Source organism: Canis aureus, chromosome 19 (genome assembly GCF_053574225.1).
Source record: "Canis aureus isolate CA01 chromosome 19, VMU_Caureus_v.1.0, whole genome shotgun sequence".
In the NCBI taxonomy this organism is placed as follows: Eukaryota; Metazoa; Chordata; class Mammalia; order Carnivora; family Canidae; genus Canis; species Canis aureus.
In genome coordinates this window covers 8,286,078-8,311,442 of record NC_135629.1, presented here as the reverse complement: position 1 = coordinate 8,311,442, position 25,365 = coordinate 8,286,078, and the positions used below count along the sequence as shown (strand labels likewise).

Here is a 25,365-nt window from a genome sequence, read left to right as displayed (position 1 = left end):
GACTCATGAGCTCATGGGAGAGGCAGACATACAGACAGACTATGGCCATCCAGAGAGGAAAACACACAATGTAGGTGGTAGACCAGCAGTTCCCAACTGATAGCCCATGGGATGAATTCATCCCACGGAAATTTTTTAGAGTATTTTAAAAATAAGTACATTTAGCATAAAATTCTTAAGTTTTAGGTTCTCATGAAAAATAAGGTGATCTGGTAATCCTGAGCCTCATGGTGACAATCACTAGAACCTAGTAGCATAACCCCTCATGTTCTCTCCAGTTCCCACTGCCCCCTATTGTCCTACACCTGGCCCCAGGCATTTCAATCAACTTGCCAGAAGTAGGGTCAGGACAACTCAATACAGCAAAAAAACACCTCAACCTTAAAGGTCTAGCCTCTGAATAGCTAACAAGGCTGAGCTACAGCCCTTACTCCAGGGATGTCATAGATGGAGATATGTCAGCCAGGGTGAGTTGGGAAAGAAATGTTCAGAGAGCACCATCCTAAGCACAGGTTCTGGGACCCTCAGGCCAATACCACCAGGTATGCAGCCCAGGAACATTGATAACCCAGCCTAACCTCTGGCATAGGAACCCTGGTTGCCACATCTGCTTCTCCAGCTTTGCCTGATTCAGGGAATTCTTCAAGCTCACTTCACAGCTCTGAGGGTTCTGGACTGTCACTCTGGGTGTCTGGATTAAGTACTTAACTATGCTATGTGTTGCCGGAGGTCTGTGCGTCAGTTAGGAGTCTTAGATTGCAAACTGCAGAAAGAGACTCAAGCTAATGTAAGCAAAAGGGAACTAAGTGGATTCATATTGGGGGGCCTGGAACTGAGTGAAGGTTGGAGAACCTGGCTGGGATGGAGGCAGGAACACAACCAATGTCAGAGGGCTAGGATGCTAGGACCTCTAGAGTGGGGCTGTAGCAAGGGCAGTCTGGTCAGGATGTCACCACCTGATGAGTCAAGTCCAAGTGCTTTCATGTCTTTGTCCCTCTGTTAGAGTTTCAGATTCCCAAGAAAGATGATCAGTAAGTTTGTTGGTAGGTCCTGGGTCAAAATTTTAGGCTGGAGGAAGGTTCCTGTCTTTACTCCCATTAGCTATACCAAAAGGTGGAGGTAAGTCCTCAAAAGAAAATTGTCAGGGATTGGAGTCAGACTCCTTTGAATATGCCTTGTTTTCTAGACTTGGCTTGGGAAGCATCCAAAAATTTTACATGATTATAAAATAAAAGTTTTAAAAATCACTAAAAGTGAAATACAACAAGCCTTAAAAAGGAAAACATTGTGGATGTAACCAGACAGGGAAGAATTATGATTGAAGACACAGTAATTTGACTGTACACCCATAGTGGGATATACCTGAAGAGCCCTAAGGACAAAAATAGCTGCAAACATAGCCAAAAAGTGACAAATGTGCTAAGGACCTAGCATGTGCGGTCTCCATGTGAGACTCTAGGAGACACTAGTGAATAAGGCAGACATCCCTACCCTGGTGCAATCTCTCCCTTTCCAACATCATCCCAACTTCTTTAAAATACTTTTTTATTAAAAAAAGAAAAAAAACTTTTTATGATGCAAAATGTCAAACATCCACAAAAGTAGGCAGAATGGTATAATGAGACCCATAAGTCCTTCACCCAGCACCCCCATTATCAATCCTGTTTCATTTCACTCCATCTCTACTACTCTTTCCCTTCCCAGATTATTCTGACAAATTCTAGACTTCATATTATTTCAGAATACCTCCATGAATATTTCAGTGTGTCTCTCTAAAAGATAATGACTCCTTGAAAGAATAAATAACCACAACACCATTATCACACCTAGAACAAATAACAACTCTTAACAGCAACGAATACTCAGTGTTCAGATGTCCAATTATCTCATAAACATTATAAAATGCTTTACAGATTGTTTACAGATTGTTTGCTTCAACCAGGATCACAGAAGTTTCACATACTGTGATTAGTTGATATGAAGACTATTAATTTATGGGTCCTCCCTCCATTTTAAAGGGGAAATTTTCCCTTTAAAATTTATTTCTTGGGGCGCCCGGGTGGCTCAGTGGGTTAAGTGTTTGCCTTCAGCTCAAGTCATGATCCAGGGTCCTGGGATAGAGTCCCACATTGGGCTCCCTGCTCAGTGGGGAGTCTGCTTCTCCATCTCCCTCTCCTGCTCCCCCTGCTTGTGCTCTCTCTCTCTCAAATAAAAAAATAAAATCTTTTTTTTAAGATTTTATTTATTTATTCATGAGAGATGCAGAGAGATTGGCAGAGACACAGGCAGAGGAAGAAGCAGGTTCCATGCAGGGAGCCCGAATCAGGACTCGATCCTGGGACTCCAGGATCAAGCCCTCGGCCAAAGGGGTGCCAAACCACTGAGCCACCCAAGGATCCCCTGAAATCTTTTTAAAAATGTATTTCTTTTTTTTTTTTAAGCTAGATTGCTTTTTCTATAGAGTTTTCCAAAAAAATCAGTTTGTGGACTTTGCTGATTACATCAGGGTGATGGTGTTCACACATTCCTGTCTTCTGAATTTCCTGGAAACTGGTAGTTGAGCAGAGCTGTGCCGTCCAGGACAGTAACCACCAGCCACGTGTGGCTACTGAGTACTTAAAATGTGGCTCATCCAAGCTGAGATGTGCTGTATGCATACAACACACACCAGATTTCAAGGACTAAATATGAATGAAGGATGGAAAACAGTTCATCAATCATTTTTTGGTATTGATTATATATTGAAGTGATAATGTGTTAGATATATTGGGTTAAGTAAGAGCTGCTATTAAAATTAATTTCAATGGATAGTCTTTCCTCCTTTATCGAATATTAGTTGACCATAAAGTTCAGGGTCCACTTCTGGATTCTCTATTCTGTTCCACTGATCTATGTGTCTGTTTTTGTGCCAGTACCACACTGTCTTGATGACCACAGCTTTGTAGTACAACCTGAAATCTGGCATTGTGATGCCCCCAAATATGGTTTTCTTTTTTAAAATTCCCCTGGCTATTCGGGGTCTTTTCTGATTCCACACAAATCTTAAAATAATTTGTTCTAACTCTCTGAAGAAAGTCCATGGTATTTTGATAGGGATTGCATTAAACGTGTATATTGCCCTGGGTAACATTGACATTTTCACAATATTAATTCTGCCAATCCATGAGCATGGAATATTTTTCCACATGCAGAAGAATGAAACTAGACCACTCTCTTTCACCATACACAAAGATAAACTCAAAATGGATGAAAGATCTAAATGTGAGACAAGATTCCATCAAAATCCTAGAGAAGAACACAGGCAACACCCTTTTTGAACTCGGCCACAGTAACTTCTTGCAAGATACATCCACGAAGGCAAAAGAAACAAAAGCAAAAATGAACTATTGGGACTTCATCAAGATAAGAAGCTTTTGCACAGCAAAGGATACAGTCAACAAAACTCAAAGACAACCTACAGAATGGGGGAAGATATTTGCAAATGACATATCAGATAAAGGGCTAGTGTCCAAGATCTATAAAGAACTTATTAAACTCAACACCAAAGAAACAAACAATCCAATCATGAAATGGGCAAAAGACATGAACAGAAATCTCACAGAGGAAGACACAGACATGGCCAACATGCACATAAGAAAATGCTCTGCATCACTTGCCATCAGGGAAATACAAATCAAAACCACAATGAGATACCACCTCACACCAGTGAGAATGGGGAAAATTAACAAGGCAGGAAACAACAAATGTTGGAGAGGATGCGGAGAAAAGGGAACCCTCTTACACTGTTGGTGGGAATGTGAACTGGTGCAGCCACTCTGGAAAACTGTGTGGAGGTTCCTCAAAGAGTTAAAAATAGACCTGCCCTAGACCCAGCAATTGCACTGCTGGGGATTTACCCCAAAGATTCAGATGCAATGAAACGCCGGGACACCTGCACCCCGATGTTTATAGCAGCAATGGCCACGATAGCCAAACTGTGGAAGGAGCCTCGGTGTCCAACGAAAGATGAATGGATAAAGAAGCTGTGGTCTATGTATACAATGGAATATTCCTCAGCCATTAGAAATGACAAATACCCACCAATTGCTTCAATGTGGATGGAACTGGAGGGTATTATGCTGAGTGAAGTAAGTCAGTCGGAGAAGGACAAACATTATATGTTCTCATTCATTTGGGGAATATAAATAATAGTGAAAGGGAATATAAGGGAAGGGAGAAGAAATGTGTGGGAAATATCAGAAAGGGAGACAGAACGTAAAGACTGCTAACTCTGGGAAACGAACTAGGGGTGGTGGAAGGGGAGAAGGGCGGGGGGTGGGAGTGAATGTGTGACGGGCACTGGGGGTTATTCTGTATGTTAGTAAATTGAACACCAATAAAAAATAAATTAAAAAAAATTAATTTCACTTCTTGGGAATCCCTGGGTGGCTCAGCAGTTTAGCACCTGCCTTTGGCCCAGGGCATGATCCTAGAGACCTGGAATCAAGTCCCACATCAGGCTCCCTGCATGGAGCCTGCTTCTCCCTCTGCCTGTGTCTCTGCCTCTCTCACTCTCTCTGTCTCTCATTAATAAAAAAATAAATAAAATCTCGGGGATCCCTGTGTGGCCCAGTGGTTTGGCATTTGCCTTTGGCCCATGGCGTGATCCTGGAGACACAGGATCGAGTCCCACATCAGGCTCCCTGCATGGAGCCTCCTTCTCCCTCTGCCTGTGTCTCTGCCTCTCTCTCTGTGTCTCTCATGAATTAATAAATAAAATCTTTAAAAATAAATAAATAATAAATAAATAAAATCTTTTAAAAATTAAAAAAATTAATTTCACTTCTTGTTTCTCTTTTTCCATGTTCTTTCTAGAAAATTTTAAATTACATATGTGACTTGTTTGACTTGCATTTGTGTGTATTTAATTGAACAGTCCTGAGCTAAGGGCTTGATCAGATTTAGGTTCAATTTTCTGGCGATTTCAGGGCGATGCTGTGTTCTTCCATCGGTGGCACTTAGTATCTGCTGGTCTCCATTTTTGTGATGCTTGCAGCCACTGATGTTCAAAGCCTGGTCCATTATTCTTTTGGGGGTTGAAAATTATGATAGTCTTATGCTGTTACTTCATCTTTTATTTATTAACTGCCATTCTACAGAGGAAAACTTCTGGTCCTCTTAAGGAATGTACGTCAGCTCCTTAGAGAGGCTTCATGGTACTCCCTTTCATTGCACTATTGGTCTCCTTCGTGATCCTTTTCACCATTTGTTATTATCGCTGTATCTGCTTGCTAGCCTGTTGATGGCTGCAAGCCCCTGGAGGGGAAGGATGAGCTCTGGTTTCCTCATCCACAAAATCCCGAGGTCCCCACTCTGAGGAGGTGCTAGGGAAGTACCTGTGGCACGCAGGGAGGGATGGTGAGATGGACAAAGCCCCAAACCATAACACAGGACCCCTGAGCTTGGATCCCGGCTCTGCCACATGCCACACATCAGTCCAGCCTCTCGGAGCCCTCACATGGGGCAAGCAGGTGGGCAGTCCAGCTGCTGGAGCATACTTTCAGCTCTGAGGGGCTCTCATGCTGCACAACTGGCCTCCCTTCAGCTCATGCTTCTAGAGGCCTCTCTCCCGCCCAGGGCAGAGCTGGGGCCAGGTGGCAGATGATTAAAGCGACACCCCACAGCTAAGAAATCCAAAAGCTAATTAACTGCAGCTCAGCACACTCAAAGGAAGGCAGTCGGGCCGCAGCACTGATGGTGGGTGGCGTTAATACCTAATGGTCTCTTCTCTTCTAATCGCTGCCTTTCCCTCAAGTTCCTCCTGTTGCCCAAAGCACTTTAAATCAAGCAAAGAGCATCCACAGAGCGTTTGTGAGCCCTATCCCCTGGAGGAAAGAGGCCAGGAAACAGAAAGCCACCCCACCAGGAGCTAACAAGGAAGCTGGCCTGACCAGATTTAACATTCAGGGAGGAGTGAAAAAGCTGAGCAGAGCAGGGCAGGGTGAGGGTTTGTCATACGTAACTCCATTTGCCCCCCATGGCACGCAGGATCATCTCTACCAATGGGATTACCCTGCCTGGCCTTTGGGGACACTGAGGCTCAGGATCAGGACTACCTTGGCCAAGGTTATAGAGTTAATGAGGGGCAGGGCTGGGAAGCCAAACCATACTGATTTATTCATTCACTAAAAATAGTGACGGGACACCTGCCGTGTGCTGGACAGTATGCCACACGTGGAGAGCACATAGGTGTCTTAGGGCAGGTTCCCAGGAAGGGGAGAGCCAGCCAGGATGCTTATGTACATGTGGGGTGGGAGCTAATGAGGATGCGACCTTCCAGGGAGGTTGGCTTTAATCTGGGCCTGGCAGGTGTGCAGCGCTGAATTGGCCCCACCTTGAGGTAAGGGGCAGGATTTTTTTTTTTTAAGATTTTTATTTATTTATTCATGACAGAGAGAGAGAGGCAGAGGGAGAAGCAGGCTCCATGCACCGGGAGCCCGACGTGGGATTCGATCCCGGGTCTCCAGGATCACGCCCTGGGCTGAAGGCGGTGCTAAACCACTGAACCACCCGGGCTGCCCAAGGGGCAGGATTTTGCACCTGTGGCAGTCACTGGCCGCAGACTCTCCTGGGTGTGGAAGGCAGGACCTCCCAAGCAAGAGGGCTCCCGACTGGCGGAGGGCAATTGTAGCGCAAGACCTCAGCGAGTAAGAGAAACATTAAGGACGGGGACACACATAAATGGCAACAGCTCTATGCATGTGGCAAAAGCCAATTATTCCTGCTATGGATCTGTGCTGAAAACAGCACTGATGCTGGATAGATAGCCAGGCCTGCTGAGGTCACCTCTCTGTCCCCCGCAGCCCCCTTGTTAAGCTCCTCTGAGACCCATGCAGATAGTCACGGACGCAGATCCTGGCCACCCCTCTCATGATTGGTTTCTTGAGTTCTTTTTCCTTCCTTGTTTCCACACACTTAACATTCTACGATAATAAAATCGAGAGCCAATCTGGACTTGAGGCGTCACGTTGGCACCTGCACCTCTAGGCGGTGCCTGATGGTGTATCCCCTTCCGGCCTCTCATTGTTCCAAGACATTGGACTCTGAGTCATCACTTCGCCTCTCATCAGAACACACCACACCGCAGGCAATTCTCCGGAGCACTGGGAGGGGCGCGGAGGGCACACACTACAGAAGGTATATCAGGAGAAACCCTTAGAAAACTGAGACCTCCTGACACCACCATATAAGGATACTTGCACTTAGACTTCTCATGGGAAATAAAAGAGATTAATAGTTATTGGTGACAATTTTGTGAGAACTACTACGTACTGAGCAGTGTTCTAAGCATTTCAGATAGAATAGTGCGTGGGGGGGGTCAAAACTTATATTCTGATGGGGGACAGGACCACCCTGCTGCACAACTCTAGGAGGTGCCATTGCCCTTTACATCGTAGTCTGTGTAAATAGTGACTTCTGGAACTGTGCAGTGCACACACACCCTGTGCAACAGGACACAGCTGTCCCAGTTGTGAGAGACAGATAATAAACAGCATAGGTAAGTACAATATGTACCACAGTAGATGGTGAGAAATGCTGAGGAGCATAACGCACAGAATACAGAAAGGGTGTGGACATGTGGGAGGGTGCAATTTTATACTGGGTGGCCAGGGACAAACTCACCAAGATCACTGCCTCCGTCAGCACCCCAGCAGGGAACTGCTGGCACACCAAAGTGGGTCATTGGAGGAGTGTTAGCAGAGAGACTACTTACTATGATGTGGGCAGGATGGAGAGAAACCACAGGGATGGTGGAATGAGGCTAGCAAGGGAGAACACAGGACAGAAGACAGAGGCTATGGCAGAGAGGCCACCTGACAGGGCCACAGCTGGCCTGTAACAGTCTCCTGGGAGGGAGCACAGGGAATAAATACCTGGCCTCACTCCTTATGGAGCCTTCCATAGGCCAAACCCAGTGAAAGCTAGAGGGCGAAGGTTCTGTTGATCTAGTCCCTATTGTAAGCACCAGGAAGACGGAGCAGGGTGGAAATAGGTGTTGAGAAGATCCAGGCATGCAAACAGAAGCTGCACAATGACATTAGACCAGAGACCTGAAGGGGATAAGTTTGAGTGGACATCTGGAAAAGAGTATTCCAGGCAGAAGGAAGAGCATGAACAAAGGCCCTGCGGTGGGAATGTGCCCAGGGCATCTATGCCACAGCTTACTGGCCTCTGGCTGTAGCAGAGGAGGGCAGCAGACGAAATCACAAGGTGATGGGAGGCTGTGTGGGGGTGACTGTCTAGGCTTTGAATGAGATGAGAAGCCTTTGGAGGGTGCTGAGCAGAGGAGGGGTATCCTCTGGCTTCTGTCTTGACAGATCCTTCTGGCTCAGTGCAGAGATGAGGCTGCAGGGGGCAGAGGTGGGGGCAGTGAGAGCAGAGAGGCAGCTCTGCAGCAGCCCAGGTGAAAGACAGTGCAGGCTGGGACACAGTGACAGGAGCAGAGGTGGCGACGTGTGGTTGGATACTGATTCTATTTTGGAGATAGAGTGACGGGCTTTTCTGATGGATTCGTTGTGAGGTCTGGGAGAAAAAGAGCTTGTTACTCTTGTCTGTTATCCTTCAGCAACTTATTCATAGCTGATGTGTGCCTTTCCTAGGATGTCGCCTGGAGGAGAAGCTGCAAGATCTGCCAATTCCCTATGAAGCCCTTTTGGGGATTATTACTGGCAAGGGGCAGGCAATAGACCATAAGGGTAGTGTTGTGGTTCTGCTTAAAAGTGATGTCTTTGTCTCTTGTCTGATATGCTTGGCATTGAAGTGATGAGAAGGCTGGGATTTGCTGCATAATAATCCGGGAGTAAGCAAGGCTACAGAGGAAACGGAATCAGCCATAAACACAGAGTTACTGAAGTTGCCTGATGGCACATGGTATCAATAACATCTTGGTCTTTACTTTTGTGTAGTTTTAATTTTTCCAAAACGAAAGGGGTTTTTTAAAAATTTATTTATGATAGTCACACAGAGAGAGAGAGAGGCAGAGACACAGGCAGAGGGAGAAGCAGGCTCCATGCACCGGGAGCCCGACGTGGGATTCGATCCCGGGTCTCCAGGATCGCACCCTGGGCCAAAGGCAGGCGCTAAACCGCTGCGCCACCCAGGGATCCCCGAAAGGTTTTTTTTTAAATCCCTATTGTAGATCTTTGTGATGGAATTGTTCTGTATTTTGACTACAGGAGGAGGGTCACCTGAATCTACAAGGAGGATAAGTTTGCAAAAAAACTGCTTCTAGACACACACACACACACACACACACACACACGAATGCATGTAAAACTGACATCTGAATAAGGGCAGCAGATTGTAGTAATGGCAATATCCTGATTGTACTATTAGGCTATACATGTGAAAGGTGTTACCATTGGGAGAAATTGACAGAAGAATATATTAGCCTTCTCCACAGTATTTCTTAAAATTGTATGTAAACCTACAATTACCTCAAAAAAATGTTAAGTCCCTCTGAAAGACTATAGGAAAAGTTAACAAGTATTGGAGAGGATGTGGAGAACTTTTGAAGGCTTGTGGATTGCTGGTGGGAATGTGAAAAATTGCAGATGCTGTGGAAAACAGTGAGGTAATGCCTCAAAAAATTAAACATAGAATTACCCTATGATCTAGCAACTCCACTTTTAGGTATATACCCAAATAATTGAAAGCAAGGATTTGAAGAGATACTTCTATGCACATGTTCATGGCAGCATTCTTCAAAATAGCCATAAGGTAAAAAAATAATTCGTATTTCAACCGATGAGTGAACAGGCAAATAAAACGTGGTAAATTTATACACGAATATTATTCAGCCTTAAGAAGGAAGGAAATCTTGACACACACTACAGCATGGATGGACCTGGAAGACATTGTACTAAGTGAAGTAAGCCACTCACAAAAGGACAAATAGTGTGTGACTCAACCTCTGTGAGGTCCCTAGAGGAGTGCAGTTCATGGAGATGAAAAGTAGGATGGTGGGTACCAGGAGCTGGGGGAGGGGGTCGGGAGTCAGTGTTTAACAGAATTTCAGTTTCGGCAGATGAGAAAGTTCTGGGGGTGGATGGTGGGGATGGCTGCACAACAGTGTGAATGGATGCATTGCCACTGAACTGGACACTTAAAAATGGTTAAAATGGCAAGTTTTATGTTATGTATATTGCAACAATTTTAAGAAAGATTAGGGGAAAGCAGTTTCATTGGTATTTCAAAAAATGTAAGAATGGAGGCGCCTGGGTGGCTCCAGTTGGTTAAGTGTCTGCCTTCAGCTCAGGTCATGATCTTAGGGTCCTGGGATCAAACCCCATGTCAGGCTCCTTGCTTAGCATGGAAGTCTGCTTCTCCCTCTTCCTCTGCTCCCTACTTATGCTTGCTCTCTTTCTCTCTCTCTCTCTCTCTCTCTCTAGGGCTCTCACTCTCTTGCAAATAAATAAATAAAATATTTTTTAAAAAAAGAAAATTCTCTATTAAAAAAGGTAAAAATAGGTTATAATCTAATGTCAACAGATTCCCTTATTCTCTGCCCTGAATGACATAATCAAGGGCGGAGGGAAAGCTATCGACAGATTCTTCCAGGCGCCCTGTGTTTCCATTTCAGTGCCATCAAAAGAATACCAGGCAGCGGTCTTCCAGACATTGGTGACATCCCCGACATGGGTGTCCCTAAGATGGTGAGAAATCAGTCACCAAACAGTTAACCAACTCTTATGGTGCCAGCCATACAGGGGGGATCACCAGGCTCTGATGACATACGATGGAAGCCCAAGCAACCGGTTAACTTCCACATAGCCTTCAGATCCTGGCTCTAAAGTCCCTTTCTCAAGGAGGTCTTCCCTGGGCTATATGGGGCTTCTCTATTTCAGGATCACTGTATATCCCAGTTTTCCCAAGATAGTCCCAATCGATGCCAGTTGTCCAGGCATAATTATTAACAGCATTCACTTTCACTCCAAAGGGTCTAGATTTAGATGATGAACCAAATGGTCACCTACTCCTGATAGACACTTTTAGTGTCTTTTTTTTTTTTTCCCTTTTAGTGTCTCTTAATTGTGACTGGTTCATTGTGTGATGCTGTCTCTCCAGCTGTGCTATAAAAGCTCTTGGATGGCAGGAACATGCCTGCCTTGTTCACCATCATAGCCACACTGTCTTTATGTTTATCATGAGCTCGATAACCTTGCCTGGACAAATGAATGTTTCCATTGTTGGGTAAGTGTCTGCGGTGGCCATGGAGCTGCCCCTTTAAGACCCCCTCCTGTGCAGTTGGCTCACTGCCTCCACTTGCTGCCCTAGTTGGCTCCTAACCACTAGCACAGTGGGGGTATCAGAGCTGGGCCTTCCCTCCCAATGGAGACCTCTAACAGACAGTCTTTGTTTGGGGGCTCCCCATTTTTCCTGGCCTTGGCTTTCTCTGCACTACTCACTCCTGGACTGGAGGCCTCTTCTCAGCTTTCACAGGTGTCCAATTGCACTTGGATCTGAGGCTCTCCTGTTTCCTTCTGCTCCTCCTCCCCTTCATTATTCCTCACAAGTGTCTCCCCCACCAAATCCTTTGCATGCCTCCTGTCTTGGGGTCTTCTCAGGGGATCTGGACTGGTGCCCCCTCTCAATAAGACTGTGAGGTGGGACCCTCCAATGGTCCAAGGCTCTTCTCCCTACCAAGAAAGACAACCCCTTCCTCTGGAAGGATGGAGCCCCTGCCCAGCACGCTCTCTCACCACTCATGTTTGGCACTGATCTCTGGCTGATGCTCTTGTGCTTCCACAGATTTTTCTTTGTTGTTTCTTCACTTACTCTTGGCCAATTAACTCAAGAAAATATCTCTCTCCCTCTCCCTGTGTCTCTCTTTTTTTTCCCCTAAAGAAAATAACTTTATTTCTATCATTCCTTTTTGAAGAACCAAGGAAACATAGAAGGTATAAAACAACACAAACAGCTGCAATTCGCAGGGATGGGGTGGGAAGGGGCGGGTAAAGGAAAGAATGGCACAGCTCTTGAAAGCAACAGCCTCCAGGATGGCCTGAGCCACATGAGGGGTTGGAGGGGTGGGGGGCTCTGAGAAGACAGGCTCCTATGTCCTAGCTTGGACCATAATAAATCAGAATCCTGAGGGGGTGGGACCCTGGAATTTGCCTTTTTAAAACAATTTTTCCCACTAATATTCACTTTGCAAGGTCTCGCCCTAACACCCAAGGGAACTTTGGTAATATTTCCTCTCTTCCTCCCTTCCTCCCTCTCCCTCTCTCCCTCCCTCTCTCCCTTCCTCTTCCTTTCTCTTTCTCTCTCTATGGGTCTGAGCTTTTGAGGGTTTCTCTCCAACTCTTACTTTCTTTAACTCCCTCTTCCAAAAATTAGATTTAGGAACATGAGTTTTTCCTCTGACAAAAACTGAATAAAAAACAAGTTAAGAGTAAGATAAGAAGCAACGTACAACTTGTGAGGCCTTTGACAGTGTCCAGACATTGTCTTCAGCATCTTCACAAATGTCTCGTCTCCTCTAATTAAATCCACTTTTCTCCAGCTGCAATATTTGAGATCAATTAAATAGATAAGGAGTATTGATTAAATGGCTCTACCTCCAGCAGTCCACAAGCTTGGCTGCACATTAGAATCCCCTGGAAGCTCCTGAAAAACAGTAATGCCCAGGTCCCACTGCCAAATGATTAAAAAGGTGATACCACCCTGGTCCAGAAGGTTCAGATTTCATTGTTTGGAGGTGGAGCCTGGGCATCAGCTTCCTGAGGGTTAGAATGTGCAGCAGGTTAAGTTCCACAGGCACCAGAAAGTTTCCCATGTGCTTTAGTGAATTCTGTCAAGAGAATGCTGCTGCCTCATTTCACAGGTGAGGAGCCTGAGGCTTGGGGACCGGGATGAGAGGGGCGAGTAGAATCCAGAGATCCCAGGTCTGTGCATGCTGCTGGGCAAGGGGAGCCTGAAGCAGAGACAGGAGAAGAACTGGCAACTTCCCCCTGTCTTCCCCCTCCCCCCATCTACCTCCACCCATGCAATTCACCAAGTCTTTTTTGGTGTCATTCCCTGTAGTAAGACTTAAGGCCCAGTGATTGTGGTTTTTTTTTTGTTTGTTTGTTTGTTTTTGTTTTGTAAGCATCCTGTAACAGTTATCCTATTACTGTCACCTCAGAGGTCAGAATTTTATTGTCATGGATTTGACTCTAGAGCCCAGCACAGCGCTTGGCCAAAAGCTAATGCTTCAAAATTGTTTTGTTGAAATATTGTTTGGAAATATGTTGGATGGGATGAATGGATAGATAAACAGACAAGTGGACAGATGTGAATGGGTGGTGATAAGCAGATAAATGGATATGAGTGAATAGATAGGCAGTAGGTTGGATGGATGGATGGATGGATGGATGGTTAGATGAGTAGGTGAATGCAAGAATAAATTTGTCCACAGCCTGCCTTGTGTCACAAAGAATTTGAGATACTCAAAAGGATTCAAGATACTTATAGTAAAATTAAAAACTAAAATTTTAGCACTGTCCCTGTACCTGGATTTACTCTAGGCAATAGAATGCATCTGTGAGCAAGAGACGAAGATTCTTCCCCTTGTGACCCTTCAATTTTAGCAGCATGAAACAGACAATAAACAACAAACATAACAAATGACTAAATTATATAGAGTATGTTAGAAGGCTAAGAGCTATTGATGAGAGAAAAGAGCAGGGAGAGATGGAAAAGCCAAGCAGGCAGGGATGGGATGCCATTCTAAACAGGGAGATGAAGGATGGACTCATGAAGAAGGTAACCTCCGAGCAAAGATCTGAATGAGGTAAGGAAGGGAGCCCTGAAAGGGCTAGGAGGAGAGCATTCCAGGTGGGGGAATGTTCCATGCAAAGGTTTTGGATGTTAGTGTGCCTCTGTGTATCAGCAATAATGTTAGAGGCCAAGCACCTGGAGCAAAGTGAGTGGAGGGGAGAGGGGGAGTCCAAGGTCACAGGGTGGCCAGGTCACATAGGGCCTTGTAGGTGATGGTGAGAACTTTGGTGTTTTTGCTGAATGACAGGGAGCCACAGGAGGGTGTTGAGCAGAGGAGGGATGTGACCTGGCTTAGATTTTAAAAGGATCCTTCGGGGGGATCCCTGGGTAGCTCAGCAGTTTGGTGCCTGCCTTTGGCCCACGGTGTGATCCTAGAGTCTCGGGATCGAGTCCCACGTCGGGCTCCCTGCATGGAGTCTGCTTCTCCCTCTGCCTGTGTCTCTGCCCCTCTCTCTCTCTCTCAATGTGTGTGTGTGTGTCTCTGTGTGTGTGTGTGTGTCTCATGAATAAATAAATAAAATCGTAAAAGAAGATCAGTTGACCTTAAATGTAAGAGTTTATTTCTGATTTTTTTTTCTGAATTTAAAAAAAAAAAAGGATCCTTATGAAAACTCTTATAATAAATCAGTAGACCATGGGATATTGGAATCGAAGCAGAGCGAGCTATGGGAAGTCATCCATCTAAGAGGGGATGGTGGCTCACAGGGGATGGTGGGGGCAGTGGAAACGACAGAGATAGTCAGAATCTGGGTATATTCTGAAGGTGGACCCAGCGGGATTTCATTTGGATTTGGATATGGATGTCAGAGGAAGAGAGGAATCAGTTTTGATATCGGGGCTTTTGGCCTGGGTAACTGCGAGTAAGGAGTTGCCACTCACCTAAATGGGGACAGCTGGCATCAGGTCAAGGTTTTGGGAGGGCACACAATCAGGAGCCTGGTCTTGGACACGATGGGTTTGGCTGTGCATTGGCTCTCTGGTGGAGATGTCAAACAGGCAGTCACCATCATTGGAATTTAAGAGAGGTCTAGGCTGAAGACATAAAGGTGGAGTCACTTACACATAAATGGTATTGAAAGCAATGACATTGGATGAGGTTACCAAGATCATGATGCAGATGGAGGAGAGAAGAGGATCAAGGACCGAGCCCTAGGTCCTGTCAGCATCAAGAGGTTGGGGAGAGAAAAGAACCAGTGAAGGAGAAGCAGGGGAAACCACTGAGCTAAGCAATGACTAGACGAGCACAGGGTCCTGAAATCAGATGAGAGAAATGAGCAGTCAACTTCGCTAACCCAAGTAAAAGACGAGATCTGAGAAATGAGCATGGATTTTGCCATGAGGCGGCCACTCGCCATCTTGACCAAAGGGACATCCATGGAACAGCAGGAGTGGCCCTCTGATTAGAATGGATTTACAAAGAACAGGAGGGAGTATTTGCAAGGATTGAGGATGGACAGTTCCTTTGAAGAGTTGTAGTACAAAGGAGAGTGTGATAGTTTGTTGCTTGGTTGCCCCCGGGGACCTTGTCTCCTGGTATTCAAGTAGGATCTTGGATCTAGGCTGTCCCTGTGACTGACTTTACCCAATTAAATGTGGCAGAAGCCACACTGTGCCAGTTCCAGGCCTAATTCATAACATGGCCTGGAAGCTTCTGCACTGCTAGACCCCAGGCAGCATGCTGTAAGAGGCCCAAGCCACACAGGTAAGCCATGTGGAAGAGAGAGTGGAGGTCTTGCCCTCGACAGGGCCAAACCAAGCTCCAGCCACCAGGCAGCTCCAACCACAGGCCTTCGGACAACTGAGCCCAGTGGAGCCTCCAGAAAGCTACAGCTGCAGCTGACACCACACAAAGCAGAATAGCTGCCTGGGGGAGCCCAGTCAAGGGGGCATAATAAAACAGTTGTTAATTGAAAGAAGTCATTAAATTTGGGGTGGACTGCCATAGAGCAATACTAATACAAACAGGGAGACGTAAAGGGATAGTCAAGGGGGAAGAGGAGCCAAGAAGATCTTTTTTAGTAGTGATGGCATCACTGTTTCTTTATTGAATTATAATTGACATATAATGTTATATTAGTTTCCAGTGTACAAGATAGTGATTGGATATTTTTATACATTACAAAATGATCACCAACATAGGTCTAGTTACCATCTGTCCCCATACAGTCATTACACTATTATTGACTGTATTCCCTAGGCTGTACATTATATCCCTGTTACTTATTTATTTTATAAGTAGAATTTTATACCTCTTAATCCCCATCACCTGTTTCACCCATCCTCTCACCCACCCCCTGGTAACCACCATTCCTTCTCCGTACCTAGGAGTCTGTTCTTGTTTTGTTTTGTTTTGTTTGTTGTGTTTCTTAGATTCTGCATGTAAGTGAAATCACACCATATTTGTCTTTCACCGTCTGACTTATTTCATTGAGCATAGTCCCACTTGTTTATTTTTGGTTTTGCTTCCCTTGCGTGAGAAGATAGATCCAAAAGAATGTTGCTAAGACTGATGTCAAAGAAATTACAGTCTATGTTTTCTTCTAGGAATTTTATGGTTTCGGGTGTTACATTCCAGTCTTTAGGCTATTTTGAGTTTATTTCTGCATATGGTGTGAGAAAGTGGGTCAGTTTTAATCTTTTACATGTAGCTGCCCAGATTTTTGTTGTTGTTTTAAAGATGGGAGAAATAATGGCATATTTGTATGCTGATGAGAATGATCCAGAAGAGATTAAAAATGATGGTATGGGAAGAAAGAGCAGATGAAGGGGGCTGGGGTCCAGTGCACAGAGACAGGTAGTCGAGCTCATGGGCTGTTCACCTGTGGCGGCAGGTGGGAAGCCTGAGTACAGGGGGTGGAGACGCTGGTGGAAGGGTTCTCTCATGGTCGGTGTGTGGACATTTTGACCACTTCAATTTTGTCAGTGAAGAGGCAGTGGAGAGTGTGGGCGGGGGCAGGCACTATGAATTTAGGGGAGCAGAGAAGTGGAACAGTAGTCTAACAGAGCTGGAGACCAATGGGTAGGTAGGTAAAGCCTAATTGCCACGCAGTACCAAGGGCTCTCTTGACATTCAAGGTCACGAATTTTAAAGTGAGTCCAGGCAGAGTGGTTGTTTAGTGCAGCTGTGTGGGGGTGGACACAGCATTGGCTGAGAGTGGGCATGATCAGAGTGGTAGCTTTGCCGAGCAAGTATGGAAAACACACAAAAAAAAAATGTATGGAAAACACAAATAATAAATGAAGAAATAAAGACCTGGGGAAAGCAATTTAGATTATGAGCTGAAGACCAGAGGCAAAATTAAAAAGCAGACCAAGGAAGGACAGGTGAGGGGAGGGAGGAAGGAAGGAAAGAGATAAAAGAAAGAAGGAATACAGTCATGTTTTAGACTGCTATTATTAGACAATTGCATTTGAGTGTGGATTTGAGACAAGTGCATTTGAGACAAGTGCATTTGAGGTTCAGACCCTGTCCAGAGAACATATTTAGATGGAAAGGTCAAGGAGGGAGCGAGAAAGGTGCCAGGAGCCTGAGACAGACAAGGAGATGACTGCTTAAGCGCCTGCCTTAGCCAACCCCCTCCTCACTGCAGTCCCCACTCTGCCCCAAGACAAATCTGTTTCCTTTTAAATTTGGTTTCAGTTCTCTTCGCTATAGGATGGAGGGAGCTTCCCTCCCCAAACCTCCCCTTCCCTGCTCATTAGGGGTTGTACCGCCAGAGACTTCTCTCCCCAGTACATCTTTAGCAGCCAAATCCAGCAGGGAGAAATATTTTCAGCAGCTTGGCAGCAGGAAAGCCAGCTTCTGGCTTCCAGTCTGGGAAAGTAAGGTGGCCAGCCACACACCGCTGGGACCTCAGTGACCTCTTGCCAGAGGCACATCTCACAATTCTGGGAAGAGGGCACCTGGGTGGCTCAGTGGTTGAGTGTCTGCTTTCAGCTCAGGTCATGATCCTGGGGTGCTGGGATCAAGTCCCACATCAGACTCCCTGCAGGAAGCCTGCTTCTCCCTCTGCCTATGTCTCTGTCTTTCTTCGTGTGTCTCTCATGAATAAGTAAATAAAATCTTAAAAAAAATAAAAAAAAAAGAATTCTGGGAAGAGAAGCAGAATGCACCCTCCCACACCTTTCCACGTATCCCCAGCACAGTCAGCTGTTCCCCTGGTTCCCAGCAGTCACCTGTTAAAAAACACAGACAACAGGACCCCTATCAGAAGCCATAGTAGGATCCAGAAATCCTTGTTTTCAACAAATTCTCCTAGTGATCTTTAGCCACAGCCAGGGTTGAAAATTACCAATTTGTCTCTTTAAGTCTCAGTTTCCCCATCTGTTCTACAAGTTAACACAACAGTCTAGATGTGCCTTCCAGACACATGTGTTCTTTGAGCTCCAGAACAGCCCCAGGGGGTGCCATTATTTCCAGTTTTGAGGTAGGAAGAATGGGGTTTTAGTAGAGGCACACGGATGAGCGGTGGGCCACGATATCTTTAGGGCTTTCTCAGTGCTTGGGTTTGAGGAACCTAGGAGGGTCCAGGTGGCAGTGGAACCTGCCTCCCAACACCTAGGGCTGACTCAGGCTCTCACACACCCCAGAGACTCAGATGAGACCGCTGAGTACCTAGCAGGCCTGCCCGTCCAAGTCTGAACATGTGGCTGCAGGTGCATGATTGAAGTCCTCTCCCCTCCCCCACACAAACTCCCAGCTCTTCCCTGACCTATTGCTGTCCAGCCCATGACCTATTTTGGAGTTTCTCACTGACATCTCCTTACTATTTCCTGTGTCAGAGTGAGTGATTTCGGCCCAGTGTGGAGGTGGGGTGAGTTGGGAAATTGGGAGAAGGTTCAATCTGCTGAGTTAAGAAGGAGGGTGGAGAAAGCCGTCTAAACCAAGTGCCTTCTTTCTTGACTGTAGATGTTGTTGGTGAGGGAAGACTCATGATGGGATTCTTTCTTAAGAAAAGTCACTCTGCTCCTGCGCTGATGGAAGGGAAAATGGACTGGAAGAAGCAAGTTGGGATGTCTAGGGGCAATTATCGAGCTATTGAAATCTTTCAGGTAATGGGGAGGGGGCTGGACTGGGATGTGGGGGCAGGAGACAGGAGGGAGATGAGGGCTACAGTGGGAAATTGGCTGGTGGTCTGAGGGGGCACTGGAGTTTCCCTCCTGAAAGTCTGGGTGATTGTAGGTATTGTTCATGGAGATGGAGAGCCCAAGAGGGAAGGGACCATGTTGTCTTCAGACTTACACCCTGAGTGCCTGGCAGGCAGGGCACTCGCTGTAAAGGTATACTGAGGTACTAGCATGTCCTCTTGGGTGAGACCTCTGGGGAGCCACTTGTTTCCATGGTGGGAGAGTGTTCCATGCTCTGGCACCAGGGGTAAGGTCCCTACCAGTCCCAGAGGAGCCCTATTCATCAGAAAACAGGAGGAAAGAAAAAGGGAACCCCTAGAGAATGGGAGGAAATATTTGCAAATCATATATCTGATATGGGTCTAGTATCTAGATTCTATGTAGAAGTCTCACAAAAGCAAACAACTAAAAAGTGGACAAAGGATCTGAATAGACATTTTTCCAAAGAAGTTATATAAGTGGCTAATAAGCATATGAAAAGATACAGAATATCATTAGTCATTAGGGAAAAGCAAATCAAAGCCACAATGAGATACCCTTTCACACTCGCTGGGTTGGCTATATAAAACACCAGACAAGTACTGGCAAGGATGTGGAGGCTTTGGAACTCAAACACTGGGGATGGGAGGGTAAAATAGTACAGCTCCTCTGGAAAGCAGTTTGGTGGTTCCTCAAAAGTTAAACATAGAATTATCATAGGATGCAGCTATTCCATAACCAGATGTATACACAAGAGAACAAAAAACGTATATTCACACAAAAACTTGTACAAGAATGTTCATAGCAGCAATATTCATAACAGCCAAAAAAAGGCAGCAACCCAGTGTCCATCAACTAATGAATCAATACAGAAACATGTAGAATGTCTACACAATGGAAAATTATTCAGCCATAAAAAAGGAGTGAAGTAATGCTACAACATAGATAAATCCTGAAAGCCATAGATAAACTTATGCTAACTGAAAGAAGACAGTCACCTCAGACAACATGTGGTAAAGTGGATTCCATTCATATGAAAGTGTAGAACAGGGAAATCTATGGAGATAAAAAGTAGATTAGTGTTGCCAGGAAACGGGGGAGGGGGGAATTGGGATATATGGAGTTGTTTTTTTGGGTAATAGTAGACAGTGGTGATGGTTGCAAAATATTGTGACTATTCTAAAACCACCCAAGAAGCAAAATAAGTTGCTTTAGGCGCAGTAGTTGACTTTGGCCCCAGCTCCACCATCCCTCACTCTGCACAACCCTTCTGCTGCAATTGCACCCAACACCCAAATTCCTTCAGCCAAACCTCTTCCACACACCCAGACTTCCTCATTCTTTCCATTCTGGCTATATTCCCTTTTTGCCTTCACACCTCCCAGGAGCGTCCCAGGGGCTCACCCTGCCCCTCTAGGCCCACCACACCCCATCCTCTGCACTATGCCACCCCCCACTTCAGAACCCTGCTCCCCTCTTCCCAGACCTCCCTTAGATGAACCCTACTAACTCCCTATCAGCCCTTAGCACTTGTAAAGACACCCAATTGCCAGGTTCTAATCTGAGCTCTGCCACTTAAAGCCTGTGTGACCCTTCAGAATCCTATACCTTTTTCTGGGTCTCAGTGTCCACATCTGTAAAACGTACATTGCCATGTGTCTTAGTCGGCTTAGGCTGCTGTGACATACCCTGGACTGGGTGGCTTAGACTACATAAATTTATTTTCTCACTGTTCTAGAGTCTAGAAGTCTGAGATCAGGGTGCCAGCATGGTCGGTGAGAGCTCTCTTATAAGGCACTCCTGTCATAAGACCCCACCCTCATGACCTCATCTAATGCAAATTACCTCCCCAAGGCCCCACCTCCAAATACCTACCATATATTGGGGGCTAGGGCTTCAACATATGAATTTGGTTGGGAGAGGGGAGACACATTCAGTCCATTAAACCAAGCTTACTTGACAGGTGGGATTCCATGGAATTCTGAAGGTATGAAGCTTAATATATGCCAAGTGCCAGACTCTTATTAAGGGTTATTATTTTTCATCATTACTGTGTAAATGTGTGTGTGTTTCTCAGCAACAGAATACCATACACTATTCATAAGCATCTGATGCCCACTAATCAGGTGCTCAAGGGCAGGGGGTGTGTCTGCTGCTTTCGGAGTGTTCTCTCAACCTACGAGAAAAACTACCAGAAACCAGATCCAAAATTCCTCTCTCCCTCCTGGGATCCTAGAGCCATATTTGTCTTGGGTCATACGTATCTGATTTTCTGACTCTCAGGCCTGACCATAAAGCTTTTCAGCTCAGGGGCTCTGTAGGGAGAAATTTCACTGCCCTCCACCTCAGTTCTCTTGTCTATAAAACAAGCATAAGAATACTGATCTCATAGCATTACTAGGAGGGCTTGATGAAAAACCACATGGTAAGCTCTCAGTATATGTCAATGATAAAGATGAATAAATATATTAGTTACCTGATACTGTATAACAAATTGCCTCAACATTTAGTGACTTGAACAATCAATAATCATCTATTTTCTCTTGTGGTTTTAGTGGGTGAAGAATTCAGAAGTACTTTAGATGGGCAGTTCTATCCCAAGGTCTCTCATGAAGCTGAGGCTTGAGTCATCTGAAGTCTTGGCTGGGCTAAATAATCCAGTTCCAAGTGGCTTGCTCATATGTTCCCAAATTGGTGCTGGCTGTTGGGGTTGTGGGATGGGGCTTGGTTCTTCTTTCGACAGAACTCCTTAAGTGTCCTTACAATATGGTAGCTGATTTACCCAATGAACCATACAAGAGTCCAAGGAAGAGCTGCAATATTTTTTATCATCTAGGTTCAGAAGTCACACACTATCACTCCTGTGGTATTCTATGGGTTGATGCAGGCCCATCCTAATTTAATGTGGGCTACACACAAACATAAATACCAGGGGGTAAGGGGTATCAGGACCCATCTTGGGAGACTATCATAGATGTATATTCTTCATGTGAGATCAGGTGTCCAACAACTAGAAAGTGGCATAGCCAGGATTTGAATTCAATTCTATCTAGCTCAGACTTTGAGGTCTTAACCACCATCCTTTGTTGAAACCCATTTACTTCATGCAAGCAATCGCTTACTCATTCAGCAAACCTTGTCCAAGTGCCTACTCTACTATGAGTGCCCTAGATGCTAGCAATACCTTTGTCCTCAAGGAAACCCAGTCTGGAGGGTGTGTGGATGGCAGAGCTAGACCCAGCTCCCAAGTCCCTTGGTCTCTAGTTCACTGTTCTTTCTGTTCTGAGATACTTGCATCAGAGGGGAAAATCACTGCAGCCTTGCAACTCTTTGGGCAAAAAGTGGTGGAGGGGAATTACAGAAACTGAACTGAATGTGGAACCAGGAGTCTGGGTCTAGGTCTGTCTTTGACATCGATTTGTAGGATGCTTTTGATAAGTCCCTTCCCCTCTCAGGGCTCAGCTTCCTGACTTGCAGAATTGTAAGAAACTCACCTGTGCAAATGGTTCACTTAGTACCATTTATTAAGCACATACTACAGACCATGTACTGGTCTAAGTGCTGGGAACACGAGGAACAACGTTCCTGCCCTCCCGCTGCCCTCCTACGTTCAAATGTAGGCTGAGAAACAATAAACACAAACCAACAAAGAAAAAGACCACTGCAGATAGCCATGAGAACATGAAGGGTGAAATGATAGGCAGGGGGCACTACTGTGTTCAGGGAAGTTTTCTCCAAAGGGCGGCAACTGAGTATAGATTGAATGATGGTGAGGTGACCATGGAAGGATTGGCGGGGGCAGGGTGGGAGTGGGGGAGGAAATGACTGTCCCACTTAGAAGGACCATCAAGTGCAGAGGCCCCAAGACAAGACAAAAGATTGCTCTGTTTGCCTGCAGCAAGGAAACTACAGTGGCTGGAGGGTAGGGAGCCCAGGCAAGAGGGTGGGACTTGAAGACAGAAAGGTGCAAGGGTAGATGACAGGGAGACTTGTAGACCTTGGGAAGGTGTGTGTGCTGAATTTTAAGTGGAATAGGAAGCCCCTGAATGATTTTTAATAAAGATTATTTAATGTGCATCAAAGGGGCCTCTACCTGTTGTGTGGGGAATGGGTCACTTGTGTCTCATAACATATTCTTTCAAAAGTTTTAATTAACTTTTTTATTGTGATAAAATAGACACAACATAAATTTTACCATTTTAATCACTTTTGAGAGTACAATTCAGTGGCTGTAGGCACATACGCAATGTTGTGCAACCATCACCAGCATCCGTTCCCAGAACTTTTACATCACTCCTAACAGAAGCTCTGTACCTCTAAAGCTTTTCAGTGGAGCCTGTGGTCATCAGAACTTTTTCAGTTAAAAGTGACAAAAAGCCCAACTCAAATAGAATTACACCAAGGAGAGAAGTGATTGGCTCACAAAAGTGAAAAGTACAGGTTAGTCTTCAGGCATGGCTGGATCTAAAAGCCCAAGCAATATCATCAGGCACAGGGCTCTCTTTCTTTCAGCTGTTTATTCAAGTGCTGGCTTTATTCTCAGGCAGTCTCTCTCTCTCCCTCTCTCGATTTTATTTATTTGTTCATGAGATACTCATACACACACACACACACAGAAGCAGAGACATAAGCAGAGGGAGAAGCAGGCTTCCTGTGGGGAGCCTGATGTGGGACTGGATCCCAGGACTCTGGGATCCCAACCTGAACCAAAGGCAGACACTCAACCACTGAGCCCTCCGTGTGCCCCCAGCCGTTCCCCTTCTTACTGACAAAGAGAGCCATCGGCAGCTCCAGGCTTCCATTCCACCAGCTAGGCAACCCCAGAAGTAAATAGAGGATTCTTTTGCCAAGAGTTCCAGCAGAATTTCCAGGGCTAACTCTTATTGGAGCAATCTGGGCCACGTGTCAATCCCTGAACCAATCACTGCATTCCACCAGAGAGCTGGAACTTGCTGATTGGCCAGGGCCACATGTCCTACAAGCTGGGAAGTGGAATCACCTCCACTTTAGGTACTTGGCCTGAGGTTAGGAAGGAGTAACTTCTCAGTCCCAAAGACAAGGTTCTGTCACAAGGGAAAGGGGCCAGCAGGGGCTGCACAGGCAAAGCATCTGGCTAACCACTACAACACTTACAGATGTTACCTCCTCTGATCTTTTTCTCAGCAGTTGGCTCCACTACGACATGAAAGACGAGATCCTGACAGTCTCCTTAACTTCCCCCCACTATTACAGTTGCCAAGGCCTTCCTCCTCAGTGTCCTGGAAGCTCTTCTCTCAACCCCAAACTCTTTTTCCCCTGCCCTAGCTCAGACCACACATCCCCATCTCTTGGATTATTGCAACTCCCTCTATATACCACTGACCTCCCTTCCTCCTGAGGGAGGTTTTCTAAAGTCCAGGTCTGACCACAACTGTTCAGGCCCCCACTTTGAGCTCCTCTTCAGCTTATGAGGCTCTGTCAGATCTGACTGCTGCTGCTTTCATCTGCAGTCTCATCTCCCCACCCCCACACCACCCCACTTAAGTCCTCTTGTGACTCATCCCGTCCTTTGGCATGCTGCTCCTTTTGCCTGGAATGCCCATAGCGACATCTTTTGCTTGACTTTCAGTTCAAGTCCTTTGAAGTTTAGTTGAGCTATCATTTCCTCCAGGAAGTCTTCCTTAGGGACCCACCCCTCCCTCCACACACCCATCCCACACATGGTGTGGTTAATACCCCTCCTGGGCTCTCACAGAGTGCTATGTGTTTACCTCTTCATAGCACCAAGAGTGGCATGTTATTTTTGAAATATTAACCTCTGTTTTTTAATTAAAATGAGATTTTTAGAACTGATTTACACATGGTAAAATGCACAAATGTTAAAAATTTTTACCTATCTCTACATACCTGTGTCACCATCCCAAAGATCAAAGTATAGAATTTTTCTGGCACCTGCTTCTAGTGCCTCTTCTAAGTCACTAACAGTCCCGTTCCCCACCCCTCTCCTAGAGGTAACCACTTCTAAGACTGTAGATTAGTCCTGCAAGTTATTGAGCTACATATAAGTAGAATTGTACAATATTCACTTTTTATGCACTGGTTTCTCTTATTCAAAATAATGATTTTTTTTCTTCTGTGTTGTTGTGGGCAGCAGTAAGTAGTTCATCTACTTTTATTGCTATATAGTATCCTGTACTATGAATTTGTTTATTCAAACTCCTGTTTGAGTGGATATTTAGGTTGTTTCCAGTTTGGACTATTAGGAATAAATCTGTTATGATTTATGTACAGATTTTGTGGACATGTTTTCATTTCCCCCAAAGATATACCTAGGAGTGGAATTTCTGGATCATAGGCAGATCTATGTTTATTAAAGCTGCCAAGCAGTTTTCTAAAGTGCCTGTACCATTTTGCATCTCCACCAGGCATGTATGAGAGTTCCAGGGGCTCCACATTCTGGCCAATACTTGATGTTGTCAC

General features: G+C 45.4%; 1 long non-coding RNA gene across 5 annotated transcripts in view; it reads right to left on the bottom strand.

Annotated features, from left to right (window-relative positions):
* LOC144289575 (uncharacterized) overlaps positions 1-23,757 on the bottom strand; it is a 43,924-nt gene extending 20,167 nt beyond the window's left edge. For 4 of the 5 annotated variants that reach the window (XR_013357424.1, XR_013357421.1, XR_013357423.1 and 1 more), the window contains exons 1-4: positions 23,673-23,721; positions 19,905-19,962; positions 14,680-14,832; positions 12,455-12,544 (exon numbers count right to left, since the gene is read on the bottom strand). This is a non-coding gene — a long non-coding RNA (uncharacterized LOC144289575). Of the gene's footprint in view, positions 1-12,454; positions 12,545-14,679; positions 14,833-19,904; positions 19,963-23,672 lie in introns of all 5 variants that reach the window. The other variant, XR_013357422.1, reaches the window with a different exon arrangement.
* Between the last annotated feature and the right edge of the window lie 1,608 nt (positions 23,758-25,365).